Here is an 11,839-nt window from a genome sequence, read left to right as displayed (position 1 = left end):
TCTTGTGCATTCAGTGTTTTGCATATGTTATTAGCTTATTTAATCCTCTCCACGAACCTATGAAGTAGGCAAGGTTATTGCTCCCATGTTACAGAGGAGCCTACCGTGGCCCAGGGAGGCTGAAGCAGCTGACCAGGGATACACAGCTAATAAGTGGTGGGGATCCTATCCTGGCTCTGGAGACGGCTTTCTTACCCACTTCAGCACACTTGTCCCATCAATTGGACACAAAAATAGTGTCTGGCCGAAACCGGTTTTGCTCAGTGGATAGAGCTCAGCCTGCGGACTGAAAGGTCCCGGGTTCGATTCCGGTCAAGGGCATGTACCTGGGTTTCGGGCACATCCCCAGTAGGAGATGTGCAGGAGGCAGCTAATTGATGTTTCTCTCTCATCGATATTTCTAACTCTCTATCTCTCTCCCTTCCTCTCTGTAAAAAATCAATAAAATATATTTTTAAAAAAATAGTGTCTGTTCATTAAATGAAATCACTCATACAGTCGGGGAGAATGAGAATAATCATTATTTAAATGTCAACTACATAGTTGGTGTTCAATAAATGTTTACAAAATACTCAACCCCACAATCAGAGCAGGAGAGGGACAGGGAAGAGCATTTACTGAGCACCTGCTGTATACTGGAATGGGTGAGAGGGGGCAACACGGGAGACTTGTGAGAGCAAGCCTGGGCTCTGCTTCCTGGCCCGACCCAGAGGAGGTGACATTCAGGTTTTGTTTCCCTGCTGAGATGAGGGCTCTTCCAAAAAGCTGGACCCAATTGCATCCCACTCTATAGCTGAATCCCCCTGGGTTTCCTGTTTTCCACAAGGAGCAGGTATATCTTTTGTCTCCAGGGATAAAATGCATGTTATTAAAAAGGAAATGACCCTGATCCTGCAGCCTCTTCAGCTGTTGACCCCTAGGTCCCCGCAGCCTTGGACGGCTCACCCAGCAATGCCACAGGCTGCTGCAGCATCAGCTTCTAGGGCTTATCTTCCCCTGGAAAGTCATTGACTTGCCTTCCTGGCTCCAGAGGTGGACAAATCTGAGCCAGACACCTGCTGGGTGGACATGTCTTCAAAAGGCCACCCTTCCCTTCCTGTGCCCCAAAGGTTGGTGGAGGGAACCGCAGGTAAGTTCTGCTCAGGCATCTCCCACCCCCATCCCCACCCCCACTGCACACACTCGGGCCAGGCATGAGGAGCTGGGGCTTGGAGACCCCTAGCTCCAACAGCTGCTGGCTCTGTGGCCTTGGGCAAGACACTTCATCTCTCTGCACCTCCATTTTCTCCTCTGTAAATGGGAATAATGAGACTTTTCTCTTGGGTCGTGGTAAGGATTAAAGGAATATTCCCCTCTCTCTTCACTTTCCTGACCTTGAAGAGTTCACAGTTTGAGAGAGGGGCTTGGGGTGGGCTCGCAGTGATACAGTGGAGCTGGGGGTGAAAGCAGGGGATTGACTTGAGCGGAGGGGCTACAGGAGAGGAGGTGGCATTGGCTAGGTTTTAAAGGTGGAGGAGGGGGGCTGCCCTTCCAGGTAGGGAAACAGCCTGAGCAAGTGCCTGTGGGGATGGAAGAGGAAGGCAGGGTTGGGGCAAGGGGAGGAGCACACTGTGGTCCATGCATGGGGTAGGTGTGAGGAAAAGCTCTCCGGTGGCAGGCCGAAGAGTTTGGACTTTCCCCTGCAGGTGATGAGGAGCCATAGAGTGTCTCTAGGGGAGGGAGTGACATAGTGAGACCTGTGTGGTAGAGGAGTTGGAGGGACAAGCCTGGAGGTAATGACTCAAGGAAGCTGTGGTAGGGACCCCAAAGAGAGGCGAGGCCCGAGTTCAGGAATGTTCTTACCCATAGTTTTGGGGGCTCAAATACATGCTGGGAAGGCTTCCGGGAGGAGGAAGGCTTTGCTCTGCCCGCTGAAGGAATTACACAAGCAGAGGGGAGTAGGAAAGGGCATGCAAGACAGGGGGTGGGGGTGGAAACTGGGGGCAAGGTGGGGGCTCATATAGGTCACAGGGGCGGGTAGGGGCCTCAAAGGCCTTTGTCCAGCAGGCCTTGGGCTCCCCAAGGAAGGGCTGAGCTCTGGGGGAGGGGAGTCTGGGGTTAGGCAGGACCAGCTTGGCGTTTTTATCACCACTGGGTGGGATCCAAGGTCTGTGGAGGAAGTGACCACCCTCTTCCGGCCAGCCATTTTTTTACCTTCTGCTGGCCTGTTTGGCTTTTTCCCGAGGCTGCATTTCCACAACGGCCCCTCCCGGCTGGCTGGGTGTGGGCATGGCTCCACCACACACCCAGCAACAGGGGCGGCCGGCCCAGGGCTTCCTGCCCCTCTGTGGGCAGGCTGATTGGAGGAAAACAGCCCTCAAGCCTTCTTCAAAACAGGAAACTGCTCTCCCTGCTTCCTGAAGGACAGGAACTGTCCCCATGGCAACCATGGGACAAAGAGGCCACATTAACCCTTCTGAGGGCAGCCCTGGCTAAGAACCCTTTTTTACCAACCTCTTGTGGATGTGGTACAGCATAGGTGACAAGGGGGGTACTCTTCAATGATATCCTCCAAATCTCACCACTGTTTGAAGACAAGGCAGGGCTGGGATTTTGTACCCATTTCATGGATGACAATATTGATGTGGACTCAGAGGGTGAAGGCCTGGCCAGCCACACAGCAAGTCAAGTGCAGCAAGGCACAAGTGTGGGGTCAGAAGTCAGGCTGTGTCCATTGAAGTCTTGGCTCACTACAAGCTGCATCCCTTAGGCAAGTGGCTTAACCTTCCAGCCTTAGTTTCTCTATCTGTGAAAATGGGACAATTAGAGCACCGGCTACATAGGGCTGTTGCGAGCATCTACTGAAACCATTCACTCATCCAACACATATTCACTATGTAAGCTGTTCACACATGCAGCTGTGACAACACCACCAACAAACACCTCCTGCCCCATGGGGTGAGTGTTGTAGTTGGGGGAGACAGGCAGTAAACTAGTCCACAAATCAGTGTAAGTGGTCAGAGCTATGAGCGATAGGTGTGGAGCGGAGTGTGGAGAGGTCCCTTCAGCTTGGTGGCCAAGGGGAGGCAAGGACACTGGGGGAATGAGAAGGAGCCTGTCATGAGAAGACCTGGAGGACAGCGGTCAGGCAGAAGGGCCAGCAGGGGAGAGGTAGGGTGAGCAGTGCCCATGCTGGGCAGAGGTGAGTAGAAACAGAGGAGAAAGAAGGGGCTGGTCATCAGAGCCTTGGGAGTACATTCTCAGAGCAAGCCTGATGGAGGGACACATTCTGATTTGCATTTTTAGGTTTGTACCCATGGGATGCAGCTCAGCGTGACAGGGACTTGGAACTCCAAAAGGCGTCTTCTCTGGGGGACCTTTTGCTGTGACCCTGGAGAAACCTGAGTCATAGGGAGAGGCAGTCATTTGTGTTGTTTTGGGGGGTGGGGCAGGGCAGGGACCCTTTGGCCTGCACTATTCAAGCACCCAACCTTTTCCTTGACAGCCTACCAGGGCACGCCCCTCCCTCTCTTCGTGCCCACGGGCTGCTGGGAGGAGGCCATGGACACAGCTCCCAGCATTGTGGTACATGTAGCAGCTGCTCAACAGTTGCTTTGGGAATAACATCTGCTCTCCTTACTATGGGCTCCAAGACTCCCCACTCCCCCACCTCATCAGGCGCCCTTTCCACCCCATCTCCCACCACCACCCCTTTCCCTCCGCTTCAGCCACACTGGCCTCTCCTCGCTCTCCCTGGCCTGCTCAGCTCCCTCCAGCCGAGGGACTCTGCATCTGCTATTTCTGCACTCTGGAAAACACCTTCTCAAACTTTCTCATGCCTGGGCCAGCTTCCCTCACCAGTCAGGTCTCAAATGTCACCTTTTCACAGAGGTGTGTCCCCCCTCGACCTGGGCTGAGTACCAAACTCCCACGCTCCTGCAGTCTGCAGGGACTGGTAGTCTCCCTGGCAGGATGCAGCTCTCCTGAGGAGTTGGCTGGAGATGAGCGGAACAGGATTAACTGTGCATCCTATGGAAGAACTAACATTTATTCACAATGAACAAGCTAATATTGTCTCATTATGTTACAATCACCAAAAACTGCATTGGGGGGCTAGTGGACCCAGAGGATTGTATCATCATCCCCATTTTTCAGATGAGGAAACAGAGGCTCAGAGGAGCAAAGTCTTGCCCAAGACCACTCAGCTGGGAAGTGGCAGAGGTGAGGGGGATTCAAGACTGCCTTCTAGGAGCCTATGCCTTTCTCCGTCCCTCCCACCAGCCGAAAGGGACCTTGGGCAGAGACAATGACAAATGACTTTCTGAAAAATCTCCTCCCAGGGTTTGTCAAGGCCACTGCTAGCAGCCGCATGTCTGGGTTAACTGCGGAACCTGAACGTCCTCATCTGGAGAATCCTCTGGGCTGGTTACCACACAAAGTCCACAGCCCCATCCCAGACCCAGTGAGTGAAGGTTGCCTGGGGTTGGGACTGAGATTCTTCATTTGAGGAAACATGGAATTAAGACTTTGGTGGCCCCATTAAAAGGCCAGTGGAGGTTGGCGTGGAAGCAGCACAGGGACCCTTTTTAGCCAAAGAGTCAGAAGTTCTAGCTGGGTCATCAGACAGGAAAGAACCTGACCATGAATAATCCAAGAAATGTGTAGCAATGTCCGAAGGGTGGAGGCTTGTCCAAACCCTCCTTTGCGCACTGGGGAGCCGGGCAGTCCTGGGAAGGCCCTGCCAAGCAATCCATCCTGATGTTCTACCTCTGATGCCACCTGCACTTGAGTTCCCCCAGGGAGCGAGAGCTCACACCCTCACAGGCCATCTTTCTCTCACGGGATAGCTTTGCAGAACAGAGGTGTCAATGTCACCTTCCCAATGCACAAGGCTGGACTCCTGTTCTATTCTCCCCAGGGAGCTCCAGAGTGGAGACTGTGTTTCTTGGCTGGCCCCGAGGCAGAGGGTCAGGGAGATAGCGGCTCTGGAAAGACGGTATTAATTAGCTTAATAAGCGCGTGTGCACCCCTGTGGTTGTGGGACCCAGGAGCTGATGTGACCCCCTGTCACAGACACCATAAATTGCTGAGGTGAACCTCCTCCCGCCTGAAACCCAGGCACTTAGGGAAATGAATCAGGCCCAGTCTGGGAACACCAGTAAAACGCTCCGTGCTCTGGCCGCCAGTCATGCCCCATGGCCGCTGTCCTCCGTCCTTTCAGTAGAGACTATAGTCAGCGTGCATGGTTTCCTGCAGGAGCTGCCTCGGAGCTGCCTTGTGGCAGGGCGGGGGTGGGGGGAGGCTGCAGGCTGGAGCCAGATCCTCTCCAGCTCAGGGGGGTTCCCTGGTGAGGGGATGGTGTGGGGGGAAGGGCAAGAGGACCTTTCACGTGTGGCCTACTAGGACCTGTGAACAAATCATTCTGATGATCTCACAGTGTGAGCTGGGACAGAACTTTGACAGCTCGGAGTTTGGACAAGGGTGTGAATGACACACCTTAAGACTCGAGCCCGAGTCCCACCACTTCCCAGCTCTGAGCCCCCACAAATGGGGGCTTCTAGCACCTACTGCTCATGTCCGTTAGGAAGATGAAATATGATAGTGACCCCCAAGCACTAAATCTGGCACATAGTAACTGCTCGGTAAACATGAGATATTATTACTAAGTATTCTTAACCAAGTACCCGGCACATAGTAGGCAATCAGTTAGGATCTGGTGTCTTTAGCAGGTGGATGTTTGCCTGTGTTTGTGAAGGTCTAATCCACACACCACTTCTCACTGACTTGACAGTTTGGTTAACTACTTTTTAACTATTTTTAAATACAATCTTTTCGCATTTCACTTATGACCAGGCAGCAGCATCCAGCCCTTGCTCTGCAGGGACAGTGTCCCAGGGTCTAGTCAAACTCTTTTAAAGCCTGAGGACGATTTGACTCTAGCTATAAACACCTCACTTAGGATCCTGCCTTTGGAGATGTGAGCTTGGTGCCTCCTCGCTGCAGCACTTTAAACATTATCTATTTAATCTCCACAAGCACTTTCCATGTCAGGTATGATTATGCCCATTTAACAGATGAGGACACTGAGGCTCACAGACTTGCCCAGGGATACACAGCCCATGAGCAGCAAAAGGTTGTGATCCCAGGTCTATTGTAATCACACAGTTGGTGCTTTCCCCACTGCACTTAACTCAGACTTTCCCAACCAAAATGGAGATAATTTTCCCTGAAATAGTGGTAGCCACAGCACCTATGAGGGCCTAAGGGTTTCTGTGGTAGAGGTACCACCTGGGACAGGTAGTAGGGCAATGTTCATAACCCCTGGCTTCTCCTTTCACATTCATTCCACCCTCATTTATCAGCACATTTTTGTGCCAAGTCTTAGAGGGAACCAAGAGGGGTCAGACACACTCAGTGAGCAATCGAAAAGCATCATTGGTTCTTGCCTTTCATCTAGGACCAGCCACATAATTTGCGGGGCCCAATGCAAATGAAAATGCATTGCTTCTTGTTCAAAAAGTAAGAATTTCACCCTAGCTGGTTTGGCTCAATGGATTGAGCATCAATCTGCAGACTGAAGGGTCCCAGGTTCAATTCCGGTCAAGGGCTCATGTCTGGGTTGTGGGCTCGATTCCCAGTAGGGGGCATGCAGGAAGCAGCCTATCAATGATTCTCTTTTATCATTGATGTTTCTATCTCTCTCTCCTTCTCACTTCCTCTCTGAAATCAATAAAAATATTTTTTTTTAAATTAAGAATTTCAAATGGTGACAGCAGAACATGGGGGTTTAAGCCAGGCCTGGGGCCCTCCTGAGTGTGACCCCCCCACCCCCACCCACTGAGACTGCCCTGGGCATCCACCATGAGGCTGGGCCCTAGCACATCAGCACTAGGAAAGCAGCACCTTGGAGTGTCCACCCCCAGCTCACAGCCAGGCACAAGGTAGGAACTAAACAGGTTTATTGAGTGAGTTCACTCCAACTCTGTGAGATGGACACACGATCGTGGATTTGCGGATGGGTAAACTGAGATTCAGGAAGGCTCCTGTCTCACCTATCCTCACCCCAAACCCAGGTCTCTGACTCCTGCCTGGCGTGCCTGCCTGCTGTTCCATGCTGACCCCCCATTCTGGCCTTTGTTTTCCTGATCCCAGAGAGAAGGGGTAGTGTTTACCACAGGCTGAAGTTTATTTTATGTTTGTGTTTTCCAATAATTGATTCCAACAGCTCCTACAGACGTCCTGCCGAAGGAAAACATGTTTTGCTCACTCAACCTTCAACTTCCTTACGGCGCCACAATGGTGGGGGCCTACCACCGTGAGGAAAGCGTGGGGTGACTTTTCCCTTGGTTATGTTATTTTTTTCCATCTCCCTGTCGGGGGACAACAAAACATGTTTTCCTTTTTTCCAAAGGAAATTGGAACTTTCTTATTGATTACTCGTTGCCTAAAATTCATCTTCCCTCTGTGATTACGCTGGATTGGGCGAGTTGTGTGAGAGAACATCAAAATAAAGGACTGTCCTTCATTTTACTGGAAGGGCAACCATCACAACCAAAATTTTCATTCATATGAAGCCGTCGACACCACTGAAATTCACCTTGGCTTTCTCATCAGTCTGTGCACACGTTTACAGTGGCTTCATTAGTCCGGGTTCACCTTTTTCAGAGTGCAGGATTGGGTAACCGCACACATAGCCACTCTTCTGGTCAAGGTGGAGGGCTGCCTAGAGTTCGCTGAAACATTGGGGTGGGTGGGTGGTGTGAAGTAGGGGTCAAGAATCTTTCCTTCCCCACATGCATATCCAACTGATCCAGCACCATTTTCCTACTGTACAGCATCTTGGTTGTCATACATCTGGTGATTCTACACATGTTGGTCCAGTCCTGGACTTTCTGGTCTGTTTTCGTAGTCTATTTGTCTAGTTTTGCACCAAGACCACCTGAGTTAATTACTATTCTGTCCACTGAAATCAATACATCATGGTTGGCCAATAACTTCTCTATTGCTGAACATTTGGGTTGTTTCCAGTGTTTTATTATTATGACTTGTATCATACTAAGTATTAGTAATAAAAAAGAAAAGCACGTATAGCTGAAGTGATGTGCCAGGCCCTGTTTTAGTTGGGATTAACTCATTTAATCTTCACAAAAACCCTTGGAGGGAGGTGCTATTGTGATCTCCAATCTGAGAGATGAGGACCTCAGGGCACAGAGAAGGTAAGTCATTTGCCTTTGATCCCACAGCTTCTGCTCAGTGGAGCTGGTTTTGGAACCTGTACTTTTATCCATTCCCCTCTGACATCAATGAATGGATGAAAGGGGTGTGTGTAAAGGAATGAATCAAACGTGGGCAGTAATACCTTTCTTATCTTCTTTTGTTGTTGTTGTTGTTAATCCTCACCGGAGGGTATTTTTACCATTGATTTTTTTCTTTTTCTTTAGAGAGAGTGCAAGGAAGGGGGAGAGACGTTGAGAAGAAGAGAAACATCGACAGGAGAGAGACACGTCGATTGGTTCCCTCCCACACAAGGCCCGGCTGGGCGAGGGATCAAACCTGCAACCCAGGTACGTGCCCTTGACCAGAATTGAAACTGGGACCCTTCAGTCCGCAGGCTGACACTCTAACTACTGAGAAAAACCAGGTAGGGCTCTTATCTTTTTAATGAATTAACTGGCTCAGTGGCTGTGGAGCCTGAGAGCCCTGAGACTCTGCCCCAGCTCCACTACTCCCTAAGCCTTAGTTTCCCTGTCTATCAACTGTAGATAATAGGCCTACTTGTCTGGGTTGTCATGGGGCTCCAGAGACCAGTACAGTGCCTGCTGAGTCAAAGGAGGTTCCTTATCCTGTCTTAACTGCCTTGACTGAGGGCCCAGGGGCCTTGTGGCTTCAGAGGGCTCCTCCCAAAGAGGCCTCTGCTTTGCAGACATTCTGGGCTTCCTGATGGATTTGGAGGGGCCTTCCTAGATGAACTGAGAGGTGGGACAGCTGAGGACCAGGCCAATGGAACCCCAAAACCTGCTTCTCATAGCCTCTCTCTGGTGCTCTGCCCCATTTATTGGCCAGCACCTTCACTTTCAAGGGCAGCCCCCACCTCATCACTACAGGTCACTCTCCTGACCTCCTCACAGGCCTGAGGAAGCATCTGATGGTATTGCCAGCCTCCTGCAACTGGTCTGTGAGCTCCTGGGGATGGGACCCTGTTGTGGCTCTACTGATAGAACCTGGCACAGGGAGACCAGGAGATATTTCTAAGTGAACAAATGCATTTCATCAAGCCGTTACCTCTGGTGACCAACTGCCTTGGTTTGTCCAAGGCTGAGGGGTTTCCAGGGATGCAGGACTTTTGGTGCTAAAACCATCCACATCTTGGGCAAACCAGGACAAGTTGGTCACCTGAAGTACCACTGTGCAGCAGGTTCTGGGTTCAGCCTTTATAGCCACCATCTGGTCTAATCCTCAGGTCCCCTGGAAGCAGAGCTTGAGTCAAGGACCCAGGTGCACATGAATTATTGAAGAAGTGCTGTCAGCAGCAGTGAGGGATGCAGGGAGGGCAGGAGCCAAGCAAGACTGTGATCCTGGCTGGAGAGTGACCTCAGCCTGGTCCCTGGGGGAGCTCTGGAGTGCAAAGAGCACCACAGATTGGCTCCCACCTGGGCGAGGGGCCCACCCTGGAGAAGGGTGTTAGCTGAGGGCCATGCTCAGGAGAAAGGGCAGTTGTCAGCATCAGTAGCCATCACTGCCGCTGGGGAACAGGAGCACTTCGGGATCTAGGCAGGACCCCCCAGTGTCCACTATATTTCACAACAGCCATGGAGGGAGGTCAAGTATGATTAAACCCTTAATGACCTTTTTAACCTAAAATCACCCAGTGGCTCCCACTACACTGACAATAAAATCTGAAGTCCTTACAATGGCTGCTGGTCCCCATTTCTGTCCTCTGCATCTCATTTAAATCCCAGCCACCCTCTTCTCCAGTCACCAGGCACTCTAAGCTTTGCCTGATCCAACGTCATCGTCCTTGGTGTTTATTCCTTCTGCCTAGACTCCCCTTGGCCCAGAACTCTCCCTGGCTGGCTGCTTCCTGTCATTCAGGTCTCAGCTCAAATGTAGGTGTCTCCAGCTCTGCCACTAACATCCTCCCATGCCCCTAGTCACTTACTGTCATGTGACTTCAGATTATTTTCATCATACTCACTGCTATCTGAAATTGTTTATTTTCTTCAATAGCTTTATGCCCATTTCCATCTCCAGAACATAAATTCTATGAGAGTGACGAGCTTTTCTGTTCTCTACTGAATTTTAAGGCACATAGTAGGTGCTCAATAAATATTAATGGATGACAAAATGGAGTCTCTGAAAAGTCACAGTTCACCTGCTGCCAAGTGGCAGAGCAGAAAGCCAAACCAAGCAGACCCCACGGTTGGGCTCCTGACCACCAGCTGCCCCACCTCTTTCGCCTTAGGGCCAGCCGATAACAGTGGAGATGGTGTCTGGCTCAGGAGCTGGCAGATAAGCAGGGAGCATATGAGTGACAGGGCCAGTGATGAGAAAATAGCCATGGAGGGAGGTCAAGTATGATGAAACCCTTAATGACCTTTTTAACCTGAAATCACCCAGTGGCTCCCACTACACTGACAATAAAATCTGAAGTCCTTCTTGGCCTCTTGGAAGGGGCAGTGAGACTGAACTCTGGCTGCATTTCCTGGGGACTCAACATGTAGGCATCGCCAACCTGCCATTAGAATGCGCTGGCCGGCTCCTGGGAGGTGGGGTGGCGGGTGCTGTCTGCGGCGGTGATCAATGTGAATAATAAACGTTTAGAGTTAATAAGCTCGAGTTAACTCCTCTCGCTTCAGTGACTAATGGGCTTCCCGGAGCCCATAACTCATGCTGTCGGCAAACCTCCCTTTCCGCGGTGTTGCCCTAGACCCAGCCTGCTGTGAGGGCTGCCGGGGAGGAAGGACCCGGCTTGGCGGAGACATTTATGGCAGTGAATGCAGTGTTTTCGGGGAGCAGAAGGGTCTTTCTGGCTAGTCTCTGGCTCCAGAGAGGAGATGGCTGGAGATGAGGGAGGTTGGTGATCGATCTGCCATCCATCCAGGCCCACCTCTGCCACCAGCAGCTGGGGGACCATGGGAGAGTCCTGTTTCCTTTTGCACCTCCAGTTTCTCATTTGTCAAGGAAGATAACAATAACTGGGGCTGTTCCAAGAATCAAGCGGTGTGATGGGTATAAAAAGTGCTAGAGTGGTTCTGGGGCCAGCAGCATCCGAATCTCCCAGGGGCTGGGTAGAAATGCAAAATCTGGGGCCATGTCCCAGAACTGCTGGACCGGAACCTGCATGTTAATAAGATACCCAGTGCTTTTTGTGCATGATGTCAGTCTGAGAGTCACTGGCCTAGACCAACCATGACCAATCCGAAACTTTGGTGCTCTGGTGCACTAGTCCCCTGTTGAGAGCAGACATCACTAATCGGTCACAGCGCTCTTGCCAGTGGAGTCTAGAAATGGGCTCAGGATCTCTTTCTGCATAGCAGCCCCTGCCACTGTTCAGGGGTGGCATGCAAGATGGCAGCTGGTGGTTGTCCTGAGCCTAGACTCGGTGGCCCCAAATCCCTGACCAAGATTGAAAAACCTGGCCTAGTCCCTTCTGCACAGTTTCTGGCACCTCTACTACTCACAGGTCAGGGAAGGTGGGATGAGGCATGAGAAAGGCAGATGTGGGGCAAGGATCACTCATGAGGCTCAGTGAGCAATGGGATTCCTGCCAGTGTGAAGGTGAGCAGAGGAATGGACACTTGACTATCTCATGGAAGACCCAGGAATGGGATCACGGTGGGCTGGACCCCCGCCCCCCCCC

This window comes from Myotis brandtii, unplaced genomic scaffold, assembly GCF_000412655.1.
Source record: "Myotis brandtii unplaced genomic scaffold, ASM41265v1 scaffold312, whole genome shotgun sequence".
Taxonomy (NCBI): domain Eukaryota; kingdom Metazoa; phylum Chordata; class Mammalia; order Chiroptera; family Vespertilionidae; genus Myotis; species Myotis brandtii.
Note: the sequence above shows the minus strand (reverse complement) of the source record.